The sequence below is a fragment of the Podarcis melisellensis genome (genome assembly GCF_964234715.1).
Source record: "Podarcis melisellensis genome assembly, chromosome: 5".
NCBI classification, from domain to species: Eukaryota; Metazoa; Chordata; class Lepidosauria; order Squamata; family Lacertidae; genus Podarcis; species Podarcis melisellensis.
The window spans coordinates 11,484,263-11,511,754 of record NC_138537.1 but is presented as its reverse complement, the minus strand read 5'-3'; the positions used below and the strand labels follow the sequence as shown (position 1 = coordinate 11,511,754).

Here is a 27,492-nt window from a genome sequence, read left to right as displayed (position 1 = left end):
TGAGGTGCTCGTGTTCAGGGTTCCAACCAGTCAACCATACCTGCTTCCAGAATGTCCATTTCTTCCGCAACACACATTTCCCCCTTTTCCTCAAACAGCCAGTCAGCATTCCGTGCCCACTGAGCATGCTCAGTCATTCTTCCCCCAAGCCTGCTAATAACCTCCTTCTTTGGCTACAAATAGATTTGGTACCTAGTTAATTGAGTCTGCTATTAAAACGTAAGATGATGAGTGCTGGTGTGGCTACATCCCTTGCCAGGGAAATGAAGGTTAGAGGCTGGTTGATTTATTACTATTATTATTAGTAGTAGTAGTAGTAGTAGTAGTATTACCCCACCCATCTGACTGGATTTCTCCAGCCACTCTGGACAGCTTCCACCACATATAAAAACACAATGAAATGTGAAACATTAAAAATTTCCCAATTCAGAGCTGCCTTCAAATGCCTTCAGTTGTGTAGTTCTTTAGGTCCTTGACGTCTGATGGGAAGGCCCTCTGCTTGGTTCCCTGTAGCTTTACTTCTTGCAGTGAGAGAACTGCCAGAAGACCCTCAAAGGAGGTCCTCAGTGTCCTTAATGGTCCATGAATCTCCCTTGATAGGGGCTGATTCTTAAAAGATGGTTTCAAGATAGTAAGAGATTCTCCAGAATGTTCCAAAAAGAGAAGTGGGGAGATCCATCAGAAGTTTGAGGAAGTACACACACCTTTCCCAAGTCTGCCAGACTGAAAGGAGGGGCTGATGATGTCTGGGAAGAGGAACAAAAGGAGAAGCTGTTGCCTGAGATAGCAGGACACAGAATGAGGCACACATAGAGCAAAGCAGAAGGGAAGAGAGTGATGAGCTGACAGCTGGAAGGCATCTCAGGGGGTTGGTTTTGAGCAGCATTCTGGGAGGCTGATGTGAGGCAGTGGATTTGGGGCTTGCAGGAGGACTTAAGCTGCTTGGTCCCACCTGGGCTCTGCTTGTCTCTTTGTAAATAAATTACAAAACACCATGATCTCCTCCCCGGTGATCTCTCCTCCAAAGGAAAGCAACATTCTGGGGAACTCTGCACAGTTCAGGAATGTAAGAGTGGATGAACCTGTCAATTTCTGTTTCCGTTTCTCATAATAAGTACGTTCACCAAATATGCCCATGTATCGTAATATGCACATACACATTTTGCAAGCCATTCCCTCAAATACAGTGTATTTGATATATTATTTTTACTCGCATGTGTACTGTATTTTTATGCTTATCCCCCCCCCCCCAATATATGCATCACTGTCCACATTATTTTGTTGCAGCATTATTTGGAGAAGTACAGATTTCAAGGGGAAAGTGCACATTGCTTCGAGAAGTGTGACTCAGTTCGTTTCTCCATAAAATGCAAACGAAACGGAATTTCTCTTCCATCCCTAGTTAACAATACACAGTAAGGGTGTTTGGGGAAGATCCCTTGTCTGGTTTGCCCTGTATAGCTCCCCGTTTTTCCCTTCGAAAGAATTCCGTTTTGCTTGTTTTAAAGTTTTCCCAAATACCTTTCAGGCAGAGAAAATAAGGCTGCCTCATGTTAGTACCAGAATCGTGGGAGAAAAGGAGCGCAAGCTTCAGGAGGGGTGCTGTTAGAATTACCCTTGCATTTTTATGCAAGGACCCTGTTATAGCACCGAACAGAAATTGCATGCCTCTCCCAAGTTAAAAGAAATCCTACCTCAGGCATACTGCTTTTGTTTTTAATTTCCTTGGCGTGTTAGGTTTGGTCCTTTGGGAGGGAGGGTAACCCCACAACACAAAGCAGCTCGCGCCACGAAATTCCCCAGCCCAAGCGTCTGGTGTGTGTGCCTGTCAAACCCCCTTCGAAACTATTTCAGACATTTTGAGCAAGGGAGTATTCAGGGAGCGTGAGTTAGCAAGGCGGGTTGTGACATTAATGGTCCGAAAAGGCTTTAAACGTCAGGAGGTAAGGATGACGGCGCTCGACAACTGGTGGCAGGTCAGAGGATTCCTCCAGATTCTGCTTTATTAACAATTAGGGTGGTGGTTCTCCGCCTCCTCTCCCCCCCTCCCACCCTTCCCTAGCCCCCCCCCCAAACAACAACAACAACTCCGGTGCGTTTGGGCTTTTCCGAGGAAGAGAAGATGTGACAAGTCTGAGAGGTAGGATTTCCGCTTGGGAAACAAAGGCGTCTCTGGCTGCTCCCGAGGGCTGTATTGTTTCATTTCGGCTGCTTCGGGGGGGGGGGCGGGAGGGTTCTAAGTGGATTGGGCATGACGGATGCGGAGCCGGGAGAAAAGAAGGTTTGGGGTGCAGAAGGGGTGTGGAGGGTTCGCTTCTCATCATAGGAATGGAGGGGGGGGACCTGCCGGTATTATGAACTGAGTGTGTTTCGGTGAATGGCAGCTGTATTGTCTCGAGAGCGCAACGCTGGTCGTGGAAGTGAAGAGAGCATCCTTGTTTTGCTTCCCAAGTTGTACATTCCACATTGTATCTCCCGGAGAGTTGTTTTTTCTCTGTCTCCCCCTTTTCATTAGAAAGGAATGCACAGAGGTCACAAAGGCAGCACGCCGGTCTCTTCTCGGTCATTCCGGCTGGGTTGGGACAGGAGTTGAGGATGGAGGGAGCAGGCAGAGGCTATGGGAGGAGAAGGTGGGGCAGGAAATGAGTGGGGGGGGCGAGAGCCTTGAAAGCGGAGGGGGCGAGGGCTCTGTGCTCTTAGCATGCACACCGAGTCCTCCCATCACCACCACTGTGGAGGGAGAGAGAGAGGGGGGGGGAGAGAGAGAGATGGGGAGTCTGTTTCTTTGAGTCAAGAGCCATCGAGCATAAACCCAGTTGGAAAGAAGAAGGAACCGGGCAGTTCATTATTTTGTATAATGGCAGGCAGGTTTGGCACAAGTCTGTGGTCAGTGTTCCGGCTGGACAAGAATAGTGTGTTCATGATGAAAGGGGGCCACCTATATTTCACTCGTTCACTCTCAGGGTTCTTTAGAGACAGGGTCAAACAGGGTTTAGCCACAGATCCTAGTTTCAATGACAGTGTTCTGCCACGCAGTCTTTCAAAACACTAAGACCGCCTCTGACCATCTGCAGAAAGCTTTCCTTCCACTAAAATAAGAAGAAAGGAGTGGCCACCAATGGCTCTTAATACCCAGTGCCAATCCCGAGGGATGTGATCACTCCTAATAGGTCTGGAAAAGAGGACTGCTTCCTATGTTTTAATGAAGACTTCATCCAGTCGTGGGCCAGAGTGTTACTGAAGGAACACAGAATTGTTGGATCATCTAGTCCAACTCCCTACAATGTAGGAATCTCAACTATATCATACATGACAGTTGCTCATTCAACCACCACGTAAAAACCTCCAAGGAAGGAGAGTTCACCACCTTCCAAAGGAGATGGTTCCACTGTTGAACAGCTCTTACTGTCAGAAAGTTCTTCCTGAAGTTTAGTTGGAATCTCATTTCTCATAACTTGAAGCCATTGGTTCAAGTCCTACTTTCCAGAGCAGAAGAAACCAAGCTTGCTCTATCTTCCATGTAACAGCCCTTTAGATAGTCTTCTCAGTCTCCTCTTTTCCAGGGTAAGCTTACCCAGCTTCCTCAACCATTCCTCATAAGGCATGGTTTCCAAGACCCTTGGTCATTTTGGTTGCCCTCCTTTGCACATGTTCTAGCTTGTCAATATCCTTCTTAAAATGTGGCACCCAGAACTGGTCACAGTACTCCAGGTATGGTCTGACCAATGCAGAATAGAGTGGTACTATTACTACCCTAGGGACATGGGTGGCGCTGTGGGTTAAACCACAGAGCCTAGGACTTGCCGATCAGAAGGTCAGCGGTTCAAATCCCCGCAACGGGGTGAGCTCCCATTGCTCGGTCCCAGCTACTGCCAACCTAGCAGTTCGAAAGCACGTCAGAGTGCAAGTAGATAAATAGGTACCGCTCCAGCGGGAAGGTAAACGGCATTTCTGTGCGCTGCTCTGGTTTGCCAGAAGCGGCTTAGTCATGCTGGCCACATGACCAGGAAGCTGTACGCCGGCTCCCTCGGCCAGCAAAGCGAGATGAGCGCCGCAACCCCAGAGTTGGTCACAACTGGACCTAATGGTCAGGGGTCCCTTTACCTTTATTACTACCCTTGATCTGGACACTATACTTCTGTTGATGCAGCCTAGAATAGCATTAGCTTTTTTTTACTGCTGCATCACACTGTTGACTCATGTTATGCTTATTGTCTACTAAGACTGCTAGATCCTTTTCACATGTACTCCATCTTATATTTGCAGCGGGTTCTTCCTATCTAAGTGTAGAACCTTACATTTGCCCCCATTGAAATTCATTTTGTTAGTTTGAGCCCAGTTCTCCAATCTATTAAAATCATTTTGAATCCTGATTCTGTCTTCTGTGGCATTAGCTTGAAGTCATCTGCGAATCTGATGAGCAACTCCACAATTCCTTCATCCAAATCATTTATAAAGATGTTGAACAACAGTGGGCCCACAGACAGACCCCACTTCACTTTTTTCCAGGAAGATGATGAATGGTTGGTGAGCCCTCTTGAGTTTGGTCAGTCAACAAGCTACAAATCCACCTAAAAGTTACCTTCTCCAGCCCACAGTTTACCAGTTTCTCTGCAAGAATACCATGTTGGACTTGGCCAAAACCTTTACTGAAATCACTATGTCCATAGCATTTCCCTGTTCCACCAAGCTTGTATACCAAAAAAGGAAGGAGATTCGTCTGGCATTACTAGTTTTAGAGAAACCCATGCTGGGTCTTAGTAATCACAGCATCTTTTTCTAAGACCGATCATTTAATGAGCTCCCCCTCTTCATCCCTGTTGCAGAGAATGAACCACACATTTTCGTAAGATAGATGGGGAAGTGTTTACTTACATTTCAATGCAGACAGCAAATACATTAAAGTAGTGTGCAGAAAAATACATCTAAGTTACAGTAAAGTAAAAGTTGGTAGTCGTGGCTAACATGGCTGAAAGCGGCTTTAGCCATGCATATTTGGTCAGCTTGCAGGCATGGTGGGAAGGGAAAATCTCCTCACAGGCAAAATGAAGTATAAAGGATTGTCTCCTTTGTTACAGGGTTCCCACCCAAAGCAAGTGACCACACACCGAGTACTCTGTGAGAAGTTCAAGAACTAGCCCTGTGCTTGTCTAGCAAAGCATGCACTTGTGATTTAGGCTGCAAACCCCACAAAGATTATAATCAGACTTTTAGGGGAGGCAAAGCATATGCCTTTACTCTCCATAGACAGGTAAGATTTGGCAAATCAAAAAAGGAAAGAAAAATAACCAAAAGGAGCAGCAGAAGTTTAAATTCTGTATGCTTTATTCCTCCCACCATTGCAAGCTGGGCTGTGTGATGATGATGATAATTTAAAACTAGTGATTTTTAAAAATAAAATAACAAAAATGAGTCAATTATTCTATAGGAGTTGATGCAGCAGGTTTGGATCTTTGTCATTTTCTATTTACCCATAGTGTGGAAGGAAATAGGAGTATAATGAGAAAATAAATACATAGCACCCATGGATACACATCACTGAGCTATTTGGAATCTCAACCTGGACTGGTGACTTCCTGCTTGAAACCATCTGAGTTTGCTAAATGTCTCAAGTGTTTTGTTGCTAAACAATGAGATCAGAGCCTAATGAATAGGATGTATTTGGATATGATAAAAATAGTCTGCTGCTGGAAATAAGTATTGGGAAAATATGTGGAAAACTTGAAGTGTACAAAAAATGTGTTGCTTTGCTGGGTGGTAATATTATTGTTTTAAGGTTGCAGTCCTATAACCACTTATCTGTCTGGGAGTAAGGCTCATTGAACTTAATGGGTCTTACTTTGGAGTCCCATATAAAATATAGAATTGCCCTGTAAATCTGCTTTTAAGAACACTATTCTGAAACAGGTTGTGTGGTGGCAAGAAGTTCCCATCTCTGTGAAGCCCGGTAGAATGATTGTTTTCATTAAATCTTCATTAGGAGAAGAATTGCTATACCAGGGACAAACCACAGTAATTTGATTTCACTCATCATATCAAATGTTTCCTTTAAGGAGAATTTTATTACATTAGAGGACGCTCTAAGTGGGTCGCGGTGTAATTCATTTGGTAACGATGTGTGGGTGACACTTTTATGACAAAAGTGCAAAATTCATTGGGTGAATTAGTGTCAGAATGACACTGGCAACATTAGGCCCAGAATATTAAAAATTGCTTTTCCCAAGGACCATAATTTTTAATGTGGCCTAAATGACATGCATATATATATATATATATATATATATATATATATATATGCAGGTTTTGGTGTCCTCGGGTGTCTTCCCGTGTAAAAGTTGGGGTGTCTAGGCGACGTTTCGACGAGGTCTCACTCGTCATCTTCAGGCTGGTGCTTTCGGCTTCTTGTTACTGGAACAGAGCAGGATCTCAGTGTTTGAGTTCCTATAAATACTGTTGAGGGGGTGTGGTGTATAGCCTCCAATGTTCTGGGCAGAGAGGAAGTTCCCAGGCTAGTGTGCCTTTTCTTCTTTTGTTCCTTAATTACTTGAGGGATATCTTGAGTGATTTCTTGAGTGATATCCTGAGTACCACTTAGGTGGGTCATTAGGTGTGGATTAGTTGCTAAAGTCTTTGTGTCTTGACCTCTTGAACTTTGTGAAGAGTTTTTCTGAGAAGATGGCTGTACTGCACTTAGTTGTGCTCTGGCTTGGCTTCGTGTATAGGGGCGAGCTGTGGTTTTGTGGCCTGTGTCAGCCAGATCTGTGTAGGGATTGCAGGGGGGTGCAGCATGAAGATGACGAGTGAGACCTCGTCGAAACGTCGCCTAGACACCCCAACTTTTACACGGGAAGACACCCGAGGACACCAAAACCTGCATTCCTGTACCCGTGAAAATCTACGAAAGCATATATATATATATATATATATATATATATATATATATATATCGCTAGTAGAAGATTTTCTAGTAAGTGTCCCCCTGAAAGTTGGGTTTAGGGAGTCTCTTCTCCTCTGCATCTAAAACAAGTGAAAGCAGTCCTTTTAAGAAATATTACGTTGCTTTGGGGTTTTAAAGCTTCCCACCTGTTGCATGCAAATTCCCTGTTTTCACTTGTGAGCTGAGCTGACATGATGATACAGAATGTTCATAAACAGTTCAGCTTCTGAAGGAGAAGAGGTCAGTCATTGAATTTCAACAGTCAACGCAGCTGCCGCCAGGGAATCGGAATGTTTATTGAAGTTGGGAAAACCTAACACCTTACTTAACCTTGCTTTCTGTAAGACTTTTTTATTTTATTTTGTACATTCCAGTGTTACTTACATGAATAAGTTGTTTGTAGTGAGATGAGGCTTTTGCTAGGAAGACAAAGAGGGGGGAGGGGTGCCGTAAATAAATGGTTTTGGCTGCCAGTGCCACACTGTCTAGTATTGAATAGCCTCAAATGTGTACTTTGCATTTATTCTCAGCAAAGTATATGTGAGGAATGGACACACACTGGAATGTAAATAACAAAAACATCTAGTCTGCCGGATCGATGATGTTTTTTCTGTGCCTGGTGCATATTGGAAAATTCAAAAATGTTTGCTTAGCTCTGGTTTAAGCAAACATCTCTGTATCTTTGGAATGTGAGGTCTAGATGAAAAAGGTTTATAAAATTTTAAACAGGGAGAGAACAGATAGCGGGGGGGATTCTTCCTTTTTATAAAAAATAGTACTATTACCCTGCTTGAAAGCTCTTCTGTCTTGTCCAGCTGCCACTGCGAACTAATCTGATTCAGCAGGGGGAGTTTCCATGTTCATATTGACTTGGTTAATACAGTTCTTGAAGAAATGTAATGTCTTGCATGCAGAAGGTCTTGAGATGCCAGGGATGGAACCTGGGACCTTCTACATGTTTTGTTTTGTTTTTAGTTTTATTTATTTATTAACGTTCTTGTGTTACATCGGTAAACATTATCATATTACATCACAAGGCTTATTATAGTATAATTTTCAGCATGTATACAAAGTTTATATACTGTACAAGGTTTGTATACCTATAGAGAAGAAACAAGGACAAAAACCGATTCCAAAATCATATACGTACCAACACTTTGGACTCCTCTCTATCCTGTTGTATATTCCTTTTTTTACAAATGAATGTACTCTTATCATTGTATATTTCTTTACATTTTATCTAATACATTCCTATATCAATATGTACCCTTGGTCTTGTTTCTCAACTCAGTCTCTCTCCAATGTCAATCGAATGCTAACATAGATAGCGGAGCTTTACTATATTTTTGAACAGATATCTTATATCTATCCCACTTTTCCATAAATTTTTGTTTTGAATTGCCTCTCAGGCTATTTGTCAACTGCACCATTTCAGCAAATTCTTGTAGCTTGTTATGCCAATCCATTACTGTTGGGGCTTCTTCCTTCCACCCCTTTGCCACCAAAGTCCGAGCTGCAGCCGTTGTGTATAAAAATACCTCCCTAAAGGCATTCGGGATGTCCCTGCCAACAATACTTAACAGAAACCTGGGACCTTCTGCATGCAGCCCTTGCCATCATGTGTTATGCCATGTGATTCATTTATATCTTCAGAAGTTTATTGGTACCATCTTCAAGTCCCCTGTTTCTTTAACGTGCATGCAGATAGGTCTGTTGCTTCTTATCTGTTTTGGGAATTCTTTGAGAAATTGTTCTGGATATACTCATCCGGATTATAGGCCACTCATGACTTTCAAATAGCAATAAATTGTTGTTGCTTTGCTCCATTGCCCGTGTTCTTATTGCTGCAGATGAACAATTTTGTGTGCTAGTTGTAAGGCTAGTAAAAAGAGGGCTTCACCATTGATCTTATTATCTCATTGGGATTTAATGGCAAGGGAAGCATTTAGGTTTCAAAACAAAAAGTAGACAACCTTCGGGAATGAACTGCATTCAAGTCCTGATCATGCTTGTGTAAAGAAGATTGCGTTCATTTTACAAACTGTTATGTTTCATCATTGCTTTGCCGTTCATGTGTGTGGTCCGTTAGAAAACGTAAAGGATCACACACTGGCGCAAGGCATTTGCAGCCTAAAATTTGATAGGAGACAACACAGGATTTGTTGAAATTTTGAACATGCCCAAACTAAAAAAGGGTTCAAACACCCATAGACCTGTCTGCTCCTCCTTAGACATTTTGCGTTGCAATGCAGCTGCAAAGAACATTTCAACAATTTTCAGAAAATCTGCCCAGACACTATTTGCTTACAGCAGGCTCACAGACCCCGCTTCAGCCTTGCACAAGCTCCCCCTCCCAATCCCATATCCAAAACCAGTTCCTCATTCATAAAAGGGAAAGCAGTGGTCTTCAGAGTTCATAGCCCAATCCCATAGTTACTGTATGAACATACACTTTTGGTCTGCAAATTTATCTTTCTTCCTTCGATCATACAAATAATGATAATGTTCTACCAGATCTAGTTGCAAAGTCTGTAAACTCTCACTGATTCATTTAATATTGTAATTCATCTTCATTGTTATATATTGGCCATGTCGTTAGCTGAAAACGAGGGAGCAGCCCATCTTAGCAGCAGGTAGGAGGAGTGAGCTCATGAAAGGAATCATCTTTTCCAAGAACCCCAAAGGACGGGGGTGGATACAATAGATTCCTGTGCAATTCAAAGTACTTATTTTTAGTATGTTAGGGTTGCCATACGTACACAATTTCCCATACATTATTGGGATTCGGCCATTAGCAACAGTGTCCAATCGGGAAAATCCAGACATATGGCAGCCCATGTTGGAAGTGTAGATTTCGGCAAATTTACTTCAAAATAGTTCAAAGCTCAACAACTTTTATGTCCGGATTTTCACTTTTTGAAATATGGCAACCCTATAGTACGTGCCCTAAGGGACATATTTTGCCCCCATGCAATGGGTCCTCCTTCTGCCACATGGGAATAAGGCTTGTCCATGATCATTCCAGATTTTGCTCTCCTCACAACCAAGCATGGAACCAATTAGATCCCAACATTGGAAATCCCCTCCCCCCCCAAAAAAAAAATCTTGTAAGGGGTGTGCAAAAATTTTGGTGTCCCATTCATCTTTATTCTCTCTCTCTCTCTCTCTCTCACACACACACACACACACACACTCACACACACACACATGAGAGCCAGTGTAGTGTAGTGGTTAAGACCGGTAGACTCGTAATCTGGTGAACCGGGTTGGCATCTCCGCTCCTCTACATGTAGCTACTGGGTGACCTTGGGCCAGTCACACTTCTCTGAAATCTCTCAGCCCCACTCACCTCACAGAGTGTTTTTTGTGGGGAAGGAAGGGAAAGGAGAATGTTAGCTGCTTTGAGACTCCTTTGGGTAGTGATAAAGTGGGATATCTTCTTTATATGCAGCTATTTCGTTAAAAAAGCAAAGCAGTTTACAACAATAATACATAAATGCATATATTAAAACCATATAAAAACAGAAAACAATTAATCATTGTGGAAATGTGTATTCTCAATTGCCTGCACAGGCCTGGTGGAACAGAAAGGTTTTCAGCAGTTTCTAGTCATTGAAACAGAAAGCCCCTGCTGTCATCACAGCAGCACATGTTTTAAGGAGAATCTAGGCACAAGCTCTGAAAGTTTCCTGCAGCCCACAGACCCCCACCCCACCCCTCACAGAGAGAGATGCAGTCTTAGATTGAAGCCAATGGCTGTCTGCACAGCACTGGTTATTTATCTGCATAGCCCATTGTGGGATAAATTCAGGGGAGAGCGGTGGCTCACAATAGGGACCACTCCCTGGATGGACAAACAGACAGGGAACAGAGGAGGCTCTCACACAGGCAGTCAAGGTACGTGTCTTTATTAGTAAGAGCTAATAAAGCTGCAGGAACGCTGGTGGCGCTGTGGTCTAAACCACTGAGCCTCTTGGGCTTGCCAATCAGAAGGTTGGCGGTTCGAATCCCCATGACAGGGTGAGATCCCATTGCTTGGTCCCTGCTCCTGCCAACCTAGCAGTTCGAAAACAAAACAGTGCAAGTAGATAAATACAGTGGTACTTCTAGCTACAAACTTACTGTATTTTTTGCTCCATAAGACGCACCGAGTTTTCGGAGGAGAAAAACAAGAAAAAATTATTCTGAATCGCAGAAGCCAGAACAGCAAGAGGGATCAATACGCTGCATTCACCCCATAAGACGCACACACATTTCCCCTTACTTTTTAGGAGGGAAAAGGTGCCTCTTATAAAGCGAAAAATACGGGGGTCCCTTCTTAACCTGAAACTGTTAACTAGAGGCGTGCTATTGCTAAAGGGGCCTCTTACGATTTCTGTTCTCATCCTGGGGCAAAGTTCTCAACTCAAGGTAACTCTTCCAGGTTAGCAGAGTTTGTAAGATGAAGCATTTTTAACCTGAGGCGTTTGTGACTCAAGGTACCACTGTAGGTACCGCTGCGCCAGGAAGGTAAACAGCGTTTCCGTGCACTTTGGTTTCCGTCACTGTGTTCCATTGCGCCAGAAGCAGTTTAGTCATGCTGGCCACATGACCCGGAAAGCTGTCTGTGGACAAACGCTGGCTCCCTCAGCCCGAAAGTGAGATGAGTGCCACAACCCCATAGTCACCTTTGACTGGACGTAACCATCCAGAGGTCCTTTACCTTTTTTAAAGCTTTAATAAAGCTGCAATGTGCAACAGCAGAGCGCCTCTGGGCTAATGCTCCAAAGAGTGAGAGCACCTTTACAGCAAAATCCAGCAGATTACATACTTTTGCTTACAGCAGGCTCACAAACCCTCCTTGCACAAGCACCCGTTCCCCCTCACATATCCAAGACCAGTTCCTCATTCTGTGTTCTGTAGCCTGGCCTGTCTCTAACCAGATCTGTGGTTATCAGTAGTTGCTGTTTCAGCTGCCCACACATTTCCTATCGCCTATTAGGAGTTGTTTTTCCCTTCAGACCCCTGAGTTCACTCCCTGGTCATGTACTTTATAAAATGGTAACCAAACTATAAATGGTGTTCCTTACGCTAAGGTGAATACTGACTGGCTTATATCTCCGTCTTCTCCTAACACCATCTTTGGCTGCCATCTTTTGGTTGGCAAGAACGTTTGCATATGAAATGTGAGCCGGTTGCATCACGTTCACAGTGACTAACCTGATACCCACGGCAGCCTTTTCTTCTCCCCAAGATGCCCTGCAAGTGCAAAATAAATAAAACATCAAAAAGTGCACAGCCAAATTGAATAATTTCCACTGAATTTGTGGAAGGTCTAAAATAAAGATACACAAAATTAATATCAATAACAGCAACAAGCCCCTAAGCAAACCTCCAGTCTAAGAGTCTGTTCAACAGCCTTTGCTTTTGTAGTTGGAGTCAGTCCGGGCCCCTCTCTCCCAAGCCAGGTGGGAAAAGGCCTTCAAGGCAGGGAGCAGGTCTTCCAGGACTCACAGCCAAGATGGTTCCTGGCCTCTTCAGCAGCCTCAACTTTTGTAGCTGGAGTCAGTCAGGGCCCCACTGATATTCCAGTATATACCAGAGTTCCAGTACTATCAGAGGAAGATTGAGGAGGTTCCCTCTCCATTTTCCTGCATGATTTTATACACCTCTATACCGTCCCTCTTACTTGCAATTTTCCAAAACTTTTCTCTTTGTTTTTCTGTAACCTCTGTGCAAAGCACGGGCACTTGTTGTTAATTATGTGGCAATCAGCAACACAATATAATCCTTCACAGTCCACAGTGCTACTGTGAGTTATTCTTGGAATAGCTCATGGAAGATAACTTTTTTTCTTAAGGAGGGGGAAACCCTGGCCTTTGAAGGACAGAGAAGAATGTGTCTGAAAAGGCAAGTGCCTTCTCCTATAGAGGGGGAGAAATCAGTTGTCAAAATGTCATGCTGTTTTGACTTTGTAACAAATGAGGAAGAAGTTTATAAAGTCTAAGGATGGGGATATGTTCAACTTTGATTTACATTTCCTCGTGATTTTCTGCACTGCAGCCATGGGGAAATATAAAATTAAATACCCCCAGCCCTTCTTCTCCAGTACAGCAGGTAAATTTAAGTTGCTTGCAAATCTTCTGAGAGCAGACTGCAGCAGTCTGCTGGGTGTATAAGGGATACAGCCGTTTCTCAGGTAACCTGGTCCTGAGCTGTATAGCGACTTATATTTTAGTATCAACACCTTGAACTTCGCCTGGTAGCAGGTTGGCAGCCAGTGCGAATCCTTCAAGCCAGGTATTATTTGCTGGCAGTAGTATGCCCCCACAAGCACTATTTAATATCTTGCACTCTCTGAAACAATACATGAAAGAGCCATCCTTCAAAATTTGAACTTCTCCAAATTTTGCAATGCAATTTTCCATCCAAGTAATGTGTAGGAAAATGGTTTCTATAAAAGGAAATAGCTTTGCAAAGTGGCATATATTAGGCAAAATTGCCTAACAAAAATGTTTATATTTAGGAGAGATTTGCACAAAAATGCATGTGAAATTTCGTGAGTTCTCTTATTTTAAAAAATTGCAAACCAATGCAGAAATGTTGAGAACTGAACTTTAGGATTTGGAAAACGAGAAACAGGGAGAGAAAGCAAAATTGGCAGACTCACCCTTCTTTAGTGAGACCTTATCATTGATCTTTTAAAAAGCCATGTTATGCTGAGTCATGCGAGTGGTCCATCTAGTTCAATATTGTTTATGCCTACACTAGGAGTAGTTCTCCATGATTTCAAAAGGCGTGTTTCCTAGCCCTACCTCCAGATGCTGGGGATTGAACCTAGAATTCCCTACAGGCAAATCATGTGCTCTACCACTGATCTAGGTGTTTCCCACAAAGGAAGGTCCCAATGTGAAGTTCTGTAATGCTGGACAAGTATTTCTGAAATACAGTTTGCCCACTCAATATCGACTCTGCAGTGTGCAGCTGAAAAAGAGCCCAAGGTACATTCTAAAAGGCACACTTGGTTCACATGGAAGGATAACTGCAACTTTTGTCTTAACCCCTGGTACTTCACCCTGGAAAAGGCCCAGCCATGTGAGAACCTACATTCTTCTCATCTGCCCTAAGAGCTTTCCAACAACTCACAAAGGAGCTCCAGTTCTGCATTGGAACACACGGGATTTCCTTGAGATCCTCAAATGTAACTAAGTTTGATGAGCAGATTTCTCAGGCCCTAGTTCAGATTCTTTTTTTCTTTTGTGCTGACAGTGGTTCTTCCTATTTCTTCCCCTTCTCCCCCCCCCCTTCACCCAATCTCACTCCTTGCCTTTATAAAAATGGGGAGATTTTTCTCTTCCATTGCCTATAATTAAGGTTTCATTCGTCCATTCCCATTTCCAATCCCAACGAAAATTATATATCACAAAAATTGGCATCTTAGAAGTAAACCAAAAGGAGGGAAAAGACGATAGAGAGGCATGCTTGAACTATCCAGCTGTTCTGCCAATCATCCCATGCAGTTAAACGACTCATTCTCCCTATGGAAAGTCTTCATATTTGTGTTAAAGGAAACAATAGATCATGCAGAAAAGAATCAAAGCCATCACATGCTGTCACCTTGAGAAATCCATCTTTTTCTTGCCATTAAAATGTGGCTCTTTTCTATTTCAATTACTGTTTTGTTTTGTTTGTAGGCAATGGTGCTTTTGACATCACAAGGAATCAAGGATGTCCCTGATATTACAAAACAGATCAAATGCTACTTACTATCATTGTGTCTGGATATCTGTATTCTCTGTTTTGCCTTTCTCCTTTGGCCATTGCTCATTGTTATATTTGACCACCAGTGATTACCCGGGGGGTGGGGGGAGAGAGACTACACCTATGGCTAGCTGAAACAATGAATGCCAACTCTGATTCCAACTAAATATCAGGAATAACTTTCAGACAGCAAGACGTGTCTGACAGAGGAACGGTCTCCCTTGGGAGGTTGTGGACTCTCCTCACTGGAGATTTTAAAGCAGAAGTTGGATGGCTATCTGTCATGGATGCTCTGGTGAGATTCCTGCCTTGCAGGGGGCCTGGACTCAATGACCCTCAGGGTCTCTTCCAACTCTACTATTCTATGATTCTATGACTAAGCTCAGAGATGATATGCTTCTGAATACCGGTTGCTGGGAATCACAAGTGAGCAGAGTACTGTTGTGCTCTGCCTAATGGTAGATCCAGCCTCGTAAGTTTGTCACAATCTCACCCTCAAGTTGGAAGAACGTGCATGCCCTTTCTCTTGCTGTATAACAATTTGACTGGCAGAGGAGAAATCTGCACCTATGTACAGTGGTACCTCGGGTTACAGATGCTTCAGGTTACAGGCGCTTCAGGTTACAGACTCCGCTAACCCAGAAATAGTACCTCGGGTTAAGAACTTTGCTTCAGGATGAGAGCAGAAATCACGCAGCAGCGGTGCAGTGGCAGAAATGGGAGGCCCCGTTAGCTAAAGTGGTACCTCAGGTTAAGAACAGTTTCAGGTTAAGAACAGACCTCCAGAACGAATTAACTTCTTAAGCTGAGATAGCCACTACCGACCTAAAGAGGGGGTGGGGTTGCGGGCTCACGCCCCCATCATCAATCTCGCGGGGCCAGCGTCAGCCCCGCGAGAAGCAGGGATTCCCCCAGCTCATTAGTATTCACCGCCCACAGCAGCAGCCAATCGGCTGCCGGGATGGGCGGGCTTCCCTGGTTCACTTAAGGTCGGGGCAGCCCTGGCTCGCCCCTTTTCGTCCCCACAGCTGCAGCGGTTTCCCACCCACCCGCCCTCTAGGTTTTCATCTGGACTTCACTATGGGCTTCGGCTGGTCGCCGCAAGGGGCCTGGTAGGAGTTTTTCCATTTGGCTAATTGGCTGCTTTGGATGCCACTTGGTTTTTTCGCCTACCTCGTAGCAAAACGTCACAACTTCTTGGTCTTGGCGGTTAGGCATTGGCAGGGGTATTGTTATGGAAATGAGGTCAGGGGGGAGGAACGCCATCACCTCCCCCAAAGCTTGAAGGGTAGTTTGTTAAAGGACTCCGGGGGGCGTCGCCTCGTCCGAAACCTACGGAGGCTAGGGCCTAAAGCGCGCTCCCGAGCGGTAACCCCCTGGGGAGCGCCCAGGGATGTGCATCTCGGGGGCTCCCCCGGTTGGTGCTTAACCCTTCCCGGTTAGACCGGATAGTCTGGTAGGGCCAATGCCTAAAGCCAATACCGCTCTTACCTGTAATCAATAAAGTTGTGGCCATTTTCGCCCATTAACCTAAAATTCTGGTGTCCGGTGTCGTTATTTACTTCATCTTTGGGATGGGGTGGGATTGCCACGCAAACCACTGTATCCAGAAGCAAGTCCACTATCCCTGGTCTGTCTCTGACACACTGTGGAAAAAGAAAACATGATCTAGGAGCAGAGGAGGTGTTGAATAACCAAAGGCAAAACGCAATTCAAGCAATACAACTCTAAATTGTAATAGAGGGAAGTGAGCACACAGCATAGATACTCCCATAATATACCTTAACATTTATTGCGCCTTGGAAGTGTGTGGATGATTCCATTTGCTGCATAAATGGCTTCTGGATCTAAACTTAATAATGTCTTACTGCATTCTGTCCTATATATGAAATGCTGCATCAAATGTATTTTCTTTTTAAGTGTCTTAAATGACTGAGTCACTTGCATTTTCATGGAATTGTTTGCTTTTCTCATCTGTAACCGCAATGGTAGGTACAGTAAGCCAGAGTTTCTGCCCTATACTGTATTTGTTCATTCCCTGCCTCTTTATCTATCCTTCTATATCTTGATTCTAAAACTACATTGATATTTATTGTGTCTGTGAGCTTGTGTGTGTTGGGAATTCCACTTAGGAATTCTTTTTGGCAATGACCATATTCCATAGGGACGTTCTCCTGATAAAGATTTATTGAACTGCACGACTAAAGCAACTTTGTGTTCTTGCAGAGCTTTGGTTCATTTCAATTGAGTCTGTGCAAGGAAACTTGCTGGTGGCTTTTGCCCAGTCCCTACACAGCTCGCTCTAAAAGCAAACCCAACTGCTGACTGCCAACAAGACTGTAATAATAATAATAATAATAATAATAATAATAATAATAATAATATAATTCTATTATTTATACCTGGCCCATCTGGCTGGGTTGCCCCAGCCACTCTGGGCAGCTTCCAACACATATAGATACATAATAAAACTTCAGACGTTAGAAACTTCCTGATACAAGGCTGCCTTCAGGTTTCTTCTAAAGTTTGTTTAGTTAGTGCCTTGACATCTGATGGGGGGCGGGGCATTCCATAGGGCAGGTGCCACTACCAAGAAGGCCCTCTGCCTGGCTCTCTGTAGCTTCACTTCTCACAATGAGGGAACCACCAGAAGGCCCTTGGAGTTGGACCTCAGTGTCTGGGCTGAATGACAGGGATGGAAGCGCTCCTTCGTGTATACAGGGCTGAGGCTGTTTAGTAATAATAATAATAATAAAATTTATTTATATCCCGCCCTCCCCAGCCGAAACCGGGCTCAGGGCGGCTAACAACAACAATTTAGGGGTTTAAGGTCAGCACCAACACTTTGAATTGTGCTCAGAAACATACTAGGAGCCAATGTACAGTAGGTCTTTTAGGACTGGTGTTATATGGTCCTGGCGGTCGCTCCCAGTCACCACTCTAGTTGCCACATTCTGGATTAGTGGTAGTTTCAAAGGTAGCCCCATGTAGAGTACATTGCAGTAGTCCAAGCGGGAGATAACCAGATCATGCACCACTCTGCTGAGACAGTCTGCAGGCAGGTAGGGTCTCAGCCAGCGTACCAGATGAAGCTGGTAGATTGTAGTGAAAATGGGGCCACTGAAAAACATAAGGGAGTTATCAGCATGCTCAGAGGAACTCAGACATTTGCAGAGGTAAAATATGTTTAGGGGAAAGAGAAACTAAGTAGCACCCACCTCGAGAAATTACTATCCCAAAGTACTATATGATACTGACGCTGTACATGAGAGGTTCCATTTAACTGTTGTAGAAACATGGCCAATTAGACCGCTCTGCCAAGGCAGCATTTGTCCAACTCCGTCCTAAACACATAAATGAATATTTCCAGAGAAATAAAAATGCTCTTCTGATATGTCTCCAAATAAGGGTGACTGAGTGAGTTACACTGTAGGACCTATACTCCTCTGGGGAGTGTATGTGAATAGATACCACAGACACCTGTGATAGCATCAATTAACAGGCTTTGGATTACTTTTGACTCCATTAAGTTCCAGCTGAGACACAATTAAAGCTAAGCTTGCCAAGAAGGTTCTTGGGCACTTGATACAATATGTTCAGGCAATAAATATCACTGGCATAAGTTTTGGTCTTAAAAAATATACCTGCCTTCGATTCCCAAAGTGCTTATTTGGCCTGTTCTAGAATGCTCTAAAATGATGGTAGACAGCATCTTAAAAAGCAGAGACATCACCTTGCCGACAAAGGTCTGTATTGTTAAAGCTATGGTTTTCCCGGTAGTGATGTATGGAAGTGAGAGCTGGACCATAAAGAAGGCTGATGGCCAAAGAATGGAAGCTTGTGAATTATGATGCTGGAGGAGACTCTTGAGAGTCCCATGTACTGCAAGAAGATCAAACCTATCCATTCTGAAGGAAATCAGCCCTGAGTGCTCACTGGAAAGACAGATCCTAAAGCTGAGGCTCCAATACTTTGGTCACCTCATGAGAAGATAAGACTCCCTGGAAAAGACCCTGATGTTGGGGAAGATGGAGGGCACAAGGAGAAGGGGATGACAAAGGACGAGATGGTTGGACAGTGTTCTCGAAGCTACCAACAGGAGTCTGACCGAACTGTGGGAGGCAGTCGAAGACAGGAGTACCTGGCGTGCTCCGGTCCATGGGGTCACAAAGATTCAGACACAACTAAATGACTAATCAACAACAAAATGATGGTGATCTAATCAGATGTGTCCTTCAAGTATTAACAAGCAAAAGCTCTGAGGAGGTCAGAAGATACTTAAAAGCCAGACCCCCTTAGATGTAAGACATCAGCCCATGATTCTCAAAAAGTGATCTTGAGCTTGAAGCTAGTGGAATCATTTGGTGTTAAAAAGAAAAGGAAAAAATGCTGGGTGCCTTCAACAACTGAAATTCAGCCAGTGGAGGGAGTGTATTTGATACACTAAGGTTTGATTCGATTACTTTTAATTAAAAAATAAAAAAGCTGCTGGAGATGTGACAGGGATAATGCTTCCCTAAAACATGTTTGTACAATGTCCTGCATGGAAAAAAACATTGGCAGAAGGTAATAGAGACAATCAACAATACTGTACAAGCAGAGGTGCTTTGGCAGGACCTATTTGCAATTGGCAGGCACCTTCCTGGAAGGTGGTGAATTGGTAGGGAGCATAGTACATACCTGTTTTTTCCAAAACAAAAAACAAAAGCTGGTCCCTACTGACTCTACCTGTGTAGGTACCTAACTCTTCTCAATGTACAGAGTCCCTGGCTCACAGTACGTTAACACTGGAGGCGGACTCACTTTCTTCTCTATGCCCTGGCTATCCCCCTGCAGGCGGCAGGAGGGATTTATGGGTTTCTCTGCAGTAAGTTTTTTGGGGGACGTGGGTGGCACTGTGGGTTAAACCATGGAGCCTAGGACTTGCCAATCAGAAGGTCAGTGGTTCGAATCCCTGCAACGGAGTGAGCTCCCGTTGCTCGGTCCCTGCTCCTGCCAACCTAGCAGTTCGAAAGCACAAAGTGCAAATAGATAAATAGGTACCGCTCCAGCGGGAAGGTAAATGGCGTTTCCATGCGCTGCTCTGGTTCGCCAGAAGCGGCTTAGTCATGCTGGCCACATGACCCGGAAGCTGTACGCCGGCTCCCTCAGCCAATAAAACAAGATGAGCGCCGCAACCCCAGAGTCGGCCACGACTGGACCTAATGCTCAGGGGTCCCTTTACCTTTACCTTTTACTGCAATAAGTTTAGAAAGGGCTGGCATTTCATAAGATTTGAGAACCCATTTCGACATGATGATAAGCTAACAGGAGCAGAGTGCGCAGTCGACTAGTGCTTCCACTCCCAGCACTTCTCTGTCATGTCTGCAATCTACTTCTCTCCTCCAGATATCTGTACCAGACATAACTTAAATTAAGCAATTTAACTGTCTCCACTTTCAGGAGTTTACAGCCCTCTAAATTACAGGTCGTTCAGAAGGCAGCAGTCTGGATTTTAAGTAGGTTGGATCGCAGAGCACCTATTAAACCCATCCTGCATGAACTTCAGAATTTGCAATTTTTTGCCCCTAACTTGGGAGTTGCCAGCTTTGAAACTGGCCTGTGTGGCTGACCCATTTAAAAGTCGTTCGAACCATAGCAATTAGAAGGTGAAACTATTTAGCTCCACTCTTTGAAAAAATTATCCTGCTGATTTCTGCATATCAAAACTATTAAAAGGAAAGGACCAGGCCAGGCTGCTGGTTTTTGTTGTTGTTTGCAGTGGCGCACCGGGCGCAACATCTGGGGGGTAGGGTTAGGGGGCGCAAATCCACAGGTTAGGGGGCGCAAATTACTTGCCTTGCCCCGGGTGCTGACAACCCATGCTATGCCACTGGTTTTTTGCTTAGCCAGTTGGTAGCTCCTTTTGCAGGTGCAAGTGCTGATGTTGAACTCAGCATACATCAGTAGCAGTGTGGGGAGGGTGGAGGCATAAAACTGCCCTCCCCCGTGGCATCGCTGCTGCTTACCTGGAGGGGGGACTGGGCACCTGCAAGTTCCAGAACTGCACAGATGCTCAAGCAGGAACACTGCACTGTTCTGCTGGTGGGTCCATGCAGATGTGACCTCACAGACACCTGGCCCCAGCTCAGCCCTGTCCAGGTAAGCTGCAGTGACGCTGTTCGCTTTTGGTTTTGTGTTTCATGCTTAGGCTCTGTGGTTTGTTTCTTATTCTCTGTGTTAAAGGTAGCTGACATGACTTTTTACCATATGTGGTGGGAATGTAGAGAAATTACAATATTTTGGGAAATGATATATAATGAGTTGAAGAAAATGTTTAAATTAACATTTGTAAAAACAACCAGAAGCACTTTCGTTAGGGATTGTAGGAAAAGACCTGCCAAGGAAAATAAAGATATTATTTATGTATGCTACAACGGCAGCAAGAGTCTTAATAGCACAAGGATGGAAGAATGAGGAAACCCCGACAAAAGAACAGTGGCAAGAGAAATTGATAGACTGTGCAGAATTGGTGAAATTGACATACGAACTGTGAGACAAGAACAACTGTGACTTTAAAGAAGAATGGGAACTTTTTACAAACTATTTAAAAAAACAACAAAATGATTTGGACTCCTTGGCAGGTTTTGAATAAACTTACACAAATGTATTGATTGTTAACATATCAAAGAGATAATTTAAGGATCTTTACAATTTTACAATATGCAGAGAATAACATGTGTTGAAAAATCAGAGAAAGGAGCTGAGGGAAGTTTGGGGGGAGGGTCTTTTGGGGGGAGGGGGAAATGGAGGAAAAAATGAAGATGATATATTTTGATAATTTGTTATGTTGAAATTCTTAATGTATTTCTTTTAAGGTAGCTGACATGTTGCCCTCCAGGTTGGACTACAACCTCCATCATCCTTGACCACTGGCTGTGCTGGCTGTGGCTGATGGGCACCGGAGTCCAGCAACATCTAAAGCATACTATGTTCCATTCCTAACCTCTGTGATGGTCCCTGATGAGCGGAAAGGCAGCATATACCTTTCGCCAACAACAAAAAACGTATCCCTTGGTGCTGCAATCATTCCACCGTGAATCTTTCAGCCCAAATCTGAAAGGCATTCTGCTCTGAGTCAGCAGGCATAAAGCTTCCAGGGTTCAAAAAAAAAAAAGCACCACTGATGAAGTTCTGTAAAACTGCTTCAGAGAAAAAAACCAGAATTGAAATGAAGATGCATACCACTGTTTGCAGCGGCAGACCTTGGTAATATGCCACCCTGTGCGAGGCCAACATTTGCCCCCCCTCCATCTTTGGGAAGGAGGTAAGAAGACACTAGGACCCTGTTAGACCCCCTGTGCTTCTTTCAAAAAGCCTGGCGAGCTCTTATCAGGCTTTAAGAAAGCACCTTCCTCGACTACCGCTCCCCTGCTTGCACTGCCCTAAAGTTGCCTCTGACTGAGTGATCCTTAGCAGCATGTAGCCACCTGTAAACAGCCACCCATAAAACGCTGCTGTTACAAAAGGCAGTAACCAGCTAGTCACCTTTTGCCTAAGGCTGTCTCTAGCTAAGCTTTGGAGTCAAGTGCTCGGACCAATGTGGGTCTTTCTAGGGCTTTACAGTGCAGATGGATTTGGGTCCCTCCTGTGCTTTGCACCAATATACTCCCTGCCTCTGTATGGATGTATGGAAGTGAGAGATGGACCATAAAGAAGGCTGATCGCCGAAGAATTGATGCTTTTGAATTATGGTGCTGGAGGAGACTCTTGAGAGTCCCATGGACTGCAAGAAGATCAAACCTCTCCATTCTGAAGGAAATCAACCCTGAGTGCTCACTGGAAGGATTGATCCTGAAGCTGAGACTCCAATACTTTGGCCGGCTCATGAGAAGAGAAGACTCCCTGGAAAAGACCCTGATGTTGGGAAAGATGGAGGGCACAAGGAGAAGGGGACAACAGAGGATGAGATGGTTGGACAGTGTTCTCGCAGCTACTAACATGAGTCTGACCAAACTGCGGGAGACAGTGGAAGACAGGAGTGCCTGGCGTGCTCTGGTCCATGGGGTCACGAAGAGTCGGACACGACTAAACGAATAAACAACAACAACAACTCCCTGCCCCCCTCTCTCTCTTGCTTCCTCTCTCTCTCTCTGTTGCTTTCTTCCACTCTTGTTTCCTCTCTGCTTCCTGAGAAGCCTTGTTTATACCCTTGAGCAAATACTCCTAAATTTCAGAGTCAAATGGCAGTGTGGGATTAGGAAGACACACTGAAACAGCTGGATTTGAAGTGGCACATGGCAGGTGTACCCATGTTGTTTGTTCTGAATTGATGTGAAGGGGTGCACTGGGGACTCTTAAGCAGCCAGTTAGCAGTAAACAGTCGGTATTGTTTGGAAAGAATTAGAGGGTAGGTGATTTGTCTCTGCCTCGCAGGGCAGAACTACACATTCCAAAGTAAACAAGGCTGTGGTCCAAGATGGTAGCCCTGTGTTAAGATCCTTCACAATATCTTGTTTAACTTAACCTGTTTGTTTGTTTATGTTTTTATGTTACACACTTTGTGTTTATATGTTGTATGACATGTCTGCTTAAGTTACAGTGATACCTCGGGTTACAGAAGCTTCAGGTTACAGACGCTTCAGGTTACAGACTCCACTAACCCAGAAATAGTGCCTTTGCTTCAGGATGAGAACAGAAATCGTGTGCCGGTGGCAGGAGGCCCCATTAGCTAAAGTGGTACCTCAGGTTAAGAATAGTTTCAGGTTAAGAACGGACCTCCAGAACGAATTAAGTTCTTAACCTGAGGTACCACTGTACTTGGTAGGTGGTGTTGTGGCCAGGCCTTTGGCCTCGCAGTGATCCGGCCAGAGGAGGTGATCAATGCCCTCCTCATCACTGTTTAGCCATGTCCAGGGGTGGCCCTCACTGGCCACTCAGTGCCGGCAGGGGGCATGGCCACAGGGACATTTAAACCACGGTATAGGCCTTCACTGAATCTCCCATCTACCTACCCTCTTTTTATGCTTTGCTATGATATGACCTTGCTTTGGACAAATGTCGGCCGCCATATTTTTGGGGCCGGGCAGGAGTTCTTTCCACTTGGCAAACTGGGTCCAGACATTTGGTTTTCGCCTACCTCATAGCAGTCATTGCAACTTTGTGAGATTAGGCATTGGGTAATAATAATAATAATAATAATAATAATAATAATAATAATAATAATTCATTCTTTATACCCCACCCATCTGGCTGGGTTTCCCCAGCCACTCTGGGCAGCTTCCAACAAAATATTGAAATACAATGGTCTGTTAAACATTAAAAGCTTCCCTAAAGAGTAAGTATTTGTTTAGATGGAGGGGAGGTTATAGACTCTGCCTGCCCATCCTCATTAGGTTAATACGAAGCCCAGGTGGACATTCAGTTATGCACCGCTCCTGTGCTTTGCAGATTAGAATCCTTCTTGCCCTGTGCATTTTGATTCATAACCTGACATTTCAGTGTTATTTATTACAAGATGGATGGGCATTTTGGTCGCAGCTGCATATGCCCAAAGGACTGGAGCCAGATGATAAGGCTATCTTCTTCCAAGGATATTCCTGCAGGCAATGGTGATGCAGAATGTAATATTACATATCTTGAGATGAAACTTTTTTCATTAACGAGGTCCCATGCTTAGCCATACTGAAAAAGTTTCACTTCTCTGTGCAGTCTGTGTTTTTCAAGATCGGAGCTACGGTAGATATTTTAGATAGCCAAGTGGTTAGACTTGTTGCAAACTGGTAACGAATGTAGGGTTAAACTCTTTTAACTTTGATTCATTGTTTTTCCAAATGGTGCTGATTCCCCCTGGAACAATCTGATATTGGCGATGCAGGGTGACTGCTTATCTATTTTGTTTTATTTCAAGTATCTATGAATTATACTATCTATTTTGTTTTATTTCAAGTATCTATGAAATAGGGACGCAGGTGGCGCTGTGGGTTAAAGCCTCAGCGCCTAGGACTTGCCGATCGAAAGGTCGGCGGTTCAAATCCCTGTGGCGGGGTGCGCTCCCGCTGCTCGGTCCCAGCGCCTGCCAACCTAGCAGTTCGAAAGCACATCCGGGTGCAAATAGATAAATAGGGACCGCTTACCAGCGGGAAGGTAAACGGCGTTTCTGTGCGCTGCGCTGGCTCGCCAGAGCAGCGATGTCACGCTGGCCATGTGACCCGGAAGTGTCTCCGGACAGCGCTGGCCCCTGGCCTCTTGAGTGAGATGGGCGCACAACCCCAGAGTCTGTCAAGACTGGCCCGTACAGGCAGGGGTACCTTTACCTTTACCTTTTATCTATGAATTGCTTGCTTGTTTATTTATTTTTAAACATTTTCTTCTTGCTCTTCGGCACTTGCCCGCACACCTAGAAAGCAGTCAGAAAATCTTACAAATGTTACTCCTAAAACAGGCCCTGCCTTCGTATTTGCATTCTAAAAGAAATGACACAAAAGGAAAAGGAATTGGGAGGGAGGAGGAAAAAAGAAATGTCAGACAGTTGAAGGAACAGGAGTGGAGATGGGACAGGCTGTTGAATGGACCATTGATAAGGACATGCTTATGTCAGTGTATCAGCCTGCATCCCTGTACAGTGGTACCTTGGGTTACATACACTTCAGGTTACAGACTCCGCTAACCCAGAAATATTACCTCGGGTTAAGAACTTTGCTTCAGGATGAGAACAGAAATCGTGCTCTGGCGGCGCGGCAGCAGCGGGAGGCCCCATTAGCTAAAGTGGTGCTTCAGGTTAAGAACAGTTTCAGGTTAAGAACGGACCTCCAGAATGAATTAATTACTTAACCTGAGGTACCTCTGTATGTGGCAACTATTGATGGGACAGAAATTCAGCGCAATTCACTTTTTAATAGAACCCTCCTTAATTACCCATTTCTGAAACAGCTTGCAAAGGAAACACACTCATCCTTCAACATTCACACGCCTCCAAATTTTGCGATGCACTTTGGCAACAAAAACGATTCGTACAAAAACACCCATGTTAACAGAAAATGTACATATGACTGCATAGGTCAGTATAAACAACATAGAAAAATACATTGCATGCAAAAACGTGTACGTTAGCCAGAATACACACTAAAACGGTAACAAATTTTGTGAGGACTTTTTTAAAAAATTGCAAACTGATGTAGAATGTGGTGAGGTGAAAAAATGGGGAAAGGAGGAACTGGACTGGACAGATTTATCCATCCTTGGTGACAAGAAACTTTTACAAGAGATTTAAACGGGTACGAAACAAAGCAGGACAGTTTTGCCTTCATCCTAGGCCCCTTTTTTAAGATGAGATGCCTGGGGCTGTATGTTCAATTGAAGCTTTCCCCCTTCTTAGTTACTCTTCTGTGTCAATGTCATATATATTTTTCAGCTGCAGGGGGAGGGGGACTAGATATGAGTACAACCTCTTCATAAACCATCTATAAGTGACATCAGGATTTAATACAGCGCTCTGTTAAATTTTTTATGTCTCAAAATTTGAAAGACCAAAGGATAAAACCCTTTAGTGTTGACTTTGTAATGTGCTGTACGCTCTCTGTCTCTCCAGTAAGACTGGGAAGAATGCGCTGTAGAACAGGCATAGGCAAACTCGGCCCTCCAGATGTGTTGAGACTACAGCTCCCATCATCCCTGACCACTGGTCCTGTTAGATAGGGATGATGGGAGTTGTAGTCCCAAAACATCTGGAGGGCCGAGTTTGCCTATGCCTGCTCTAGAACTATCTGTGTGGGCCCCTGGAGGCTTTCCCAGGCCACAGCCCTCCCTAGCCCTGCGGCCCACCCTGGAGCACTCCCAGAATGCAAACCTGATGTACAGACCCACCCCGAGCAGGCTGTGTTTGACACCCGTGAATGGTTAACCCAAGTTACAATGTACCTCGGGGTGTTCTATTTGGTGCTCTTCAGATGTTCTGGACTTCAGCTCCCATGAGCCTCAGCTCGCATGGCCAGTGGTGAGGGATGATGGGAGCTGTAGTCTAGCAACATCTGGAAGGAACGCCTGTTGTACGCGATTTATACTTTTTGCCTTTCCTGTCAGGCAATATATGTTGTAGGGATTACTTCTGTAATGCTTTAGTCGTCAAAAACGGCCGCCATCCCTAAAGAGTCTCAAACTGTACCTGTCTGAACTTTTTATAATAATTTATTTTCGTCAGCTAATCCATTTTTTAAAAAACAAGACCGATAACTGACAGCTACATCTGTGGTCATTCAGCTGTATTTATAACGTATTCTTTAAAAGGGTAAGAAGAGTTTCCAACCTATTATGTATGCTTCTAAGGCCCTGCCCATCAAAACCACATGTCTTTAGGGGAGCTTTGCTGGAGTTAATTGCATATAAATTGAAGCTGAAAATTACTTTCTTAAAGGTAAATCTGCACAGCCAGCATCAATATTTACATATCAAACACCCTCCTTTTGCTAAATTCTCCATAGAGTAATTTTGTCTGGAGGACCTTCTTCAGCCAAAATGTAACTTGCAGGAAGAAGACTCTGTCACTCTGAGCCACTTTCAGATGAGAAATCCTGTCTGGTAAATTATAAAATAAGCAGATCTCACACTTTTTTAATTTTTGCATGTAGTATTCTCTTATAGCCTGGTGAGATGGCTATTGCAGGTGACAACTGATGGAAGGGCAGCCTGATGGAATCAAATCCTCCTCCAACATTCTTATAATTAATTTCTTGTGACTTGAAAGTGCAGTAAGATATATGGGAACTCAGTTAATTAACAGATAGGGAATATATTTTTCCTCTTCCATTATTTTTATGGGACAATGTCTGCTGTAGCTC

The 27,492-nt window shown here is 44.1% G+C and overlaps 1 protein-coding gene across 2 annotated transcripts in view; it reads left to right on the top strand.

The window, feature by feature from the left end:
• The window catches only part of KCNMB2 (potassium calcium-activated channel subfamily M regulatory beta subunit 2), a 318,635-nt gene that overhangs the window by 99,771 nt on the left and 191,372 nt on the right, over positions 1–27,492 (top strand). Inside the window, exon 1 of one of the 2 annotated variants that reach the window (XM_081911382.1) lies at positions 1,723–2,140. The exons of the other annotated variant lie outside the window; for it this stretch is intronic. The gene's annotated coding sequence lies outside the window, so the exon portion shown is untranslated. Of the gene's footprint in view, positions 1–1,722; positions 2,141–27,492 lie in introns of those variants that run through there. 2 annotated transcript variants of the gene reach the window in all.